The following is a 6,529-nucleotide window of genomic DNA, read 5'->3' as shown; positions in this document are numbered from 1 at the left end:
TAATGTATTCTCCTTAATAGCAAAGCATAACAGAAATGATTTTAGAAAACTAAGTGTAAAGACTCTCAGTTTACCCAGATTTAGCTTTTAGATTTCAGAGTGAGTCTTTTACACTTAGACAATATGATTTAAAGGGGGAATATGAGTATAACTTCTTAGAACTAAATATTATAGCTCACAAGATTTATAAAGTATGTTTTGCCTCTTGTTGCTACATATTTCATTATTTCAGATATTCCAACTCACGTGAGTCATTTACATTTAGCGTGCATTATTTTTATAAATGATGATTATGAGATGATATTTTACTTATGCATATCACCCTATATACTCAGTACATCCTTAAAGTACTGATCCACATATACGTCTATGTGCTACATTGTCTCATAATGTAGGTTCAGGTGCTCAGTCTCAGCAGTGTGAGTAGTTCGAGCATCTATATCTACATCTACATCTCAGTTGGTGAGCCCTCATACTTCGGGGACTTATTACTCAGATTTTGCAGTTTATCAGTTTATGAGTTTTAGCGTTTCCTTTCAGACAGTTCGAGTTAGCTGGGGGTTTGTCCTAGTGACTCTCAAGTTATTAGCAGTAGAGGCTTGTCAGACTACTAGTTTTGATGCAGATTATTCAGTTTTGATGTTTCAGATATTATGTTCAGATTATTCTCAAATATTATAGACAGTTTTCACATTTTAGCATGACTTCTATGTCTATATTTCTATTATTATAAGATTTTGGCTCAACAGTATGTAGACAGGGTTAGCTTAAGGCTACTCGTAGTCTTGAGCACCGTGTGATATCTCGGGATCAGATTTTGGGGCGTTACACAACATTATCCTCAACCATAAGTAAGCAAAGGGGTATAGAAGGATAAGAATCTCACCAAGATGCATGATTAAAATTGACATGCAAAAAGCATATGATACTGTTGAATGGGTATTTTTGGAGAAAATGCTACATGGTTTCCAGTTTCCCTCTACCTTTATTAGATGGATTATGGATTATGGCTTGCCTCAATACTGTGTCCTATGCTATTAATATAAATGGGCAACCTGCAAATTTCTTTTGAGGAAAAGAGAGGACTAAGACAAGGCGATGCAATGTCACCATACCTTTTTCTCTTAGTAATGGAGTTTCTAAGAAGGCTATTGAAGTAAATGACACAAAATCCTGCTTTCAAGTTCCACCAAAAATGTGCGAAGACCAAAATTACACAGCTTGGGTATGCAGATGACCTGTTACTCTTCTGTAAGGGTGATCCTATCTCTGTCCAACTATAATTCTCATGCTTTCAAGATTTTTCTCATGACTCTGGACTGACTGAAAATGCTTCAAAGAGTGTTGTCTACTTTGGGGAGGGAAGCCAGGCCAGCAGGATCAAATTTTGCACATGCTTGGGTTTCAAAAGGGGGAGTTACCCTTCAGGTACCTTGGAATCCCACTTAGTACGAAGAAATTATCTACTATTCAATGCCAACATTTATTAGACAAGATGATTGGTAGGGTCACAAGTTGGACCAGTCGACTCCTATCCTATGCTGGGAGGGAGGTGTTGATCAAAAGTGTACCAAAAAAGGTGATCAAGAAGATAGTTTTCATCTGTTGGACTTTCCTATGGACTGGAAAAAAGGATAGCTCTAAGAATGCCTTAATGGCCTAGAATACCTTGTGTTACCCGACCTGAATTGAATTTTACTGACCAGGAGATATGGAATAAGGCTGCAATTTGTAAACAATTCTGGGTTGTATGTCAAAAGAAGGATAGGCTATGGGCGCATGCTTATTATGACAATGCGTAGGTTATGTGGGAAGCTAGGTGTGATCAGGCATCGTGGTTGATACAAAAAATCCTTAGTGCTGATAAATATGTAAGACAGTCTGAACTGCAAATGTCAGAATTTTTAGCTATTGATCAGTTCTTTATCAGGAAAATGTACCCCAAGCTCAAAGGTCAATTTATCAAAGTACCTTGGAGGAGATTAGTGTGCAACAATGTTGGAGCCCCAAAGCGGATCTTTTATCTTAGATTGGTTGCACATAATAGGTTATACACAAGGGATAGGTTGGCTAGTTGGGGTATGGATGTACTTTTGTTGTGTCCCTTATGCAGCTTGGAACAATAGAGTGTGGAGCATTTATTCTTTTGCTGTGAAGTATTAGCTGGGATCTGGAGACACCTACTGCAATGGCGAGGCATTTTCAGGCAAGCTGAGTCATGTTCTGAAGAAATATGATGGGCTTCGATGCATTTTAACGGCAAGAGTCCAACAACATATGTGTATCGACTGATATTTAGTGATGCCATCTATTTCGTTTGGCAGGAGAGAAATTTGAGAGTTTTTCAGCATACACAAAGGTCTAATGATGTTCTTATTAGGGTAATTGTCCAGGAAGACTTTTATAGAGGTTCCAATATGCCTAGGCTAGCACGTGCTTTCCAGCAACTAAATTTCTATTCTTAGTGCAAGTAATAGCTAGCTTAGATAACACAAAAATCACTGAAGGTTGGGAATATGTCCAACCTCTGTGCTTAACATTTACTCTGTAATTATGCTCTTGGTAATAAAATCAAAATTTTGCCCAAAAAAAGATAAAATAAATATAGTACTTATTTTAAAGTCAATTATTACATTTTAATGATTATATAAATTTTTTTATACTGATGCAACTTACACGTGCAATGCACGTGCACTAGACTAGTCTATAAAATAATACTAGCTAAAATCTCTTTTAGTCAAATAATATTTTGCTTAGAAAAGCTCTAACAAAGCTTATTTCAAGTTTGACACAAAATAAGAAAATTTCGAAAATTAATGAATTTTAAAAAGTAAATAAAATATCTCAAGAGAATGGCATATGAAGAAAAAGTTTACGCGGCAGAATGAGATTATATGAGGTAAAAGACGTCAAATAACAAAAGTCAAAGGAGTAATTAAGATTATTGATCGTTTGGAGAAATATGAATAAGATTTGCTAAGTTTAGGGGTATCCCGCAAAGCATAAATTATCACGATGAAGAATGAGCTTTATTTAATTTTTCGTTATGATTTATCAAACTTTTAATTTATTCTTATCAGGATAATATATAAATGCACTATTAAAAAATAAAGAAAGAAAAACAATCAACACATTTTTCTAGTACATCCAAAATATTTAAATAAAGGCTTAATTGTCTCCAAATCCATTCCACCTGACTCATCTAATTTCACCCCTTCAAATATATATTCCTCCCCTACCGGGAATGATGAATAAAAAATAACAAAAATGCAAGGACAACAACAAGATTCAGCAGTCAATTCATCAATTCTTCAACATGTTTTTTCTTTAACAATATCTGACATTAATGACTCAACAAATTAAATGTGTAGTCGCAACCTCCGACGCCAGCTTCTTCTAGCAAACATCCTAACAATCTTTTGAGCTTTCACGAGATAAGGGTACTTGCTAGGCTTATGGATCGTCTCACCAAAGAAGAGAGAAATTATTTTGCGTCTTCTTCATAATGCTAAGGAATAGATTAGTTAATTAATTTAAACATGAATTTGGTCGATCTTTATATTCTATGATCGAATTTATGAGTTGTGGCGATACAAAAGGAGGTAATGAGGGGCGAGGGAGCGAGCTATCACCCTAATATTTTTTTACTCTTATACCCTTTATTTAATTTTTTAAAGGTATCATTTCGTTCAAATAAAGAAATCGTATATTATATCAATTTCACGTTTAATATAAGACTAGTTTATGCGAACGTGTGTTGCACGATTATTCCTTATCGATTTAATATTAATTGGAAGTCTGTATAAATTCATAAAGCTTATGCTAGGATTTTTTTTTTTTTATCTCTAGTTCAATTTCATTAGATGGATCATACGTCCCAAATCACACTTATTAACTTTTTCCGACTTCAGTTAACTCTCGCAATCTTAATTCAAGTAAACGAGTGAGTCCTCGAGGTAGCTACTCCTTTCAAAAATTAATTAAAGTATGAGATAAATTTAGACAAGCAAAACTAATTCATAAATCAAAGAGTATTCAATATTCAATAAAAACAAAAGCATATCTTATTGAGCATTAGATCATTATCATAAAGAAGGAAATTTTGCGTAAAAATAATAAAAGTCAAATCCAAAGATACAGTTTTTTAACAGCACACAATAATTTTAAAACCTACTTAAATCAACCTAAATCTAATTTAACTCCTGAACCTAAATAACAAAAAAAGGCAAGATAATAAAAAATTCTAAACAAAGAACCCTAAGTAAAGAACCCCAAACTTAAATAAATAATACACAGACTTTTTTCACAAGAAAAAAATAAGATCAGAAGTTAAATAACCTAATAAAAATAAGTCATTATTAAATAAAGAAAGAAAAAAAGGAGATAAATCACAGATAAATGCACTTTTACCTCTACGTTGTTGAATACGTGGGTGAGATAGTGGGGCTTCTTCTGATTGACAAAGGTTGTTTTTTTAGGATTGATCAAGAACATATAGTTTCAGTACAAGTTTTTAGGATTGATCAAGAGCATATAGTCGATGCAACAAAAAGGGAGGGATTATCCAATTTGTGAACCTTAAACAAAAATTAAGATGAAGTTAAATAAATAATGTAATTTTTACATGTATTTTAGGACTTAACATTTAATTCTTTTATATATTTATTTGATTAGAATCATTTCATATATTTTAGGAGTTCTTATTCTAATAAAATAATAATTTAAAAAAAAAAAGTAAAAATGCGATGATTTTGTCTATTGTGGAGACTTTTAATAAAGGACAAAAAGTTCAAACAACATTTATAGGATCCTTCATACTTTTAATATAATACTAGTTTAGCCGCACGTCTCTCGCACATATAACTTTTAATTATTTAGAATTAGACAATTTTATCTATTACATAGGTTTTTATTGAAGTGCAAAAAGTTCAAAACACATATTTTATTGTAAGCACATATATATTTTACCATCAGAAATTTTTGAGTGTTTAATGGATTAAATATAACAAGTGGTTAATGGATTAAATATATTATAGATGTATATGTAGATTTATATTCTTTTTAAATCTTCTTAAAATCAAACTTTGTTGATTTAGTATTCTTAAACTAATGTAAAAAGTATTAGTTGTCATTAATTCTGATGTCTTTTAATAAGAAAAGATTTTATCATACATATATTTAATTAATTTTCAACTATTAAATATTAGGGGAAAAATAGTGAAAAGATGACTTTTAATGAAGGGCAAAATGTTCAAACGACATCTCCAAGGCCCTTCAAACTTTTAATATATTTTAGATTATAGATTATAGATTATAGATTATAAATTATAGATTATAGATATAGATAAATAGACAAATAAGTGATACCATATGAATTTAATATACAAATAATATTGATCTTAGATACACCACACTAATCACGACATGTATAAATTTAATCTCAAAATTGATATGAGAATACTCGGTTTATTCCTCGTATAAAAGAATTTCTTCTTATATCTTATTATAGTGAATTGTCTGCCTTTTTGTTAACTTTAATTAACTTTTAAGTATAAATTATATTTACAATTGTGCATTCAAGTAATGTGTGGCTAACATTAAAATTTTGATACCTTCAATTCCTAATCAATTTTGTTTCGCTTAATCATTGTTTCATGACAACACGTACCCTTTGAGTTAGTGAATAGAAAAGAAGGAAACTAATTTGATGATTAATTGCAACATCTTACAATTAGTTTCGTGTTCATGTTGTTCAATATGCCTTTTTGAGCTTAAAAACTAGGCCGTATGATTATTATATCGACTAGCAATTATTTGGGATGAGTTTCGGGACTTAAACATAAGTCTTGAATGTGAAAAGCTATGGTGCGTGGTACCAGAGAGGACCTCCACTTTGAAGTCTGCACCGCACTTATCACTGAACCACAGAGAAGCTACAAATCAGCATTTCCCCCATTAGTGGCACAATGTGCAGCATTGTGCCATGGAAGACCTCACGTTGCACAACTCAAAAGACGTTTTGGGCTATGCAGCGTGCCTCAGCCTTATCAGAGGGGAAATGTTTCCTCAACTCCGTTTAATTAAGGATAGTTTAATCCTAATACCTTTATGAAACATTCTAACATGACTTTTAAACTTACTCAAGATAGTATTAACTAGTCAAAATTATCAGTTCACTCTCTTGTCCTCTCTCAAACTAGTCTATGAGAATTAATGTGAAGAATTTCAAGCAAGGTTTCATCAAGTTCTCTTTCCTTTCTCAGGTATGTAGGTTGTTCTTGTATGGAAATTCTCTTCTTTCCCACAATTCATAGTTCAAAAGGTTATTCTAGTTCGAAATAAAGTTGAGAGCTTGAACTCTGAATCCTCAAATCAATTCTTTTACTTCTTGGGTTGAACCTATTATAATTTAGCTATGAGAACTATATAATTAAATGAAATTATGGTCATTTCTCAATCATGATTTGTAATTCATAATTCGGACTGTCCTATGAACCATGTGAACTTATTTTGTAATCTTTGCTTTATC

This window comes from Capsicum annuum, unplaced genomic scaffold (assembly GCF_002878395.1).
Source record: "Capsicum annuum cultivar UCD-10X-F1 unplaced genomic scaffold, UCD10Xv1.1 ctg4437, whole genome shotgun sequence".
Taxonomy (NCBI): Eukaryota; Viridiplantae; Streptophyta; class Magnoliopsida; order Solanales; family Solanaceae; genus Capsicum; species Capsicum annuum.
The sequence above is the reverse complement of the archived record's forward strand: the minus strand, read 5'-3'. Positions refer to the sequence as shown.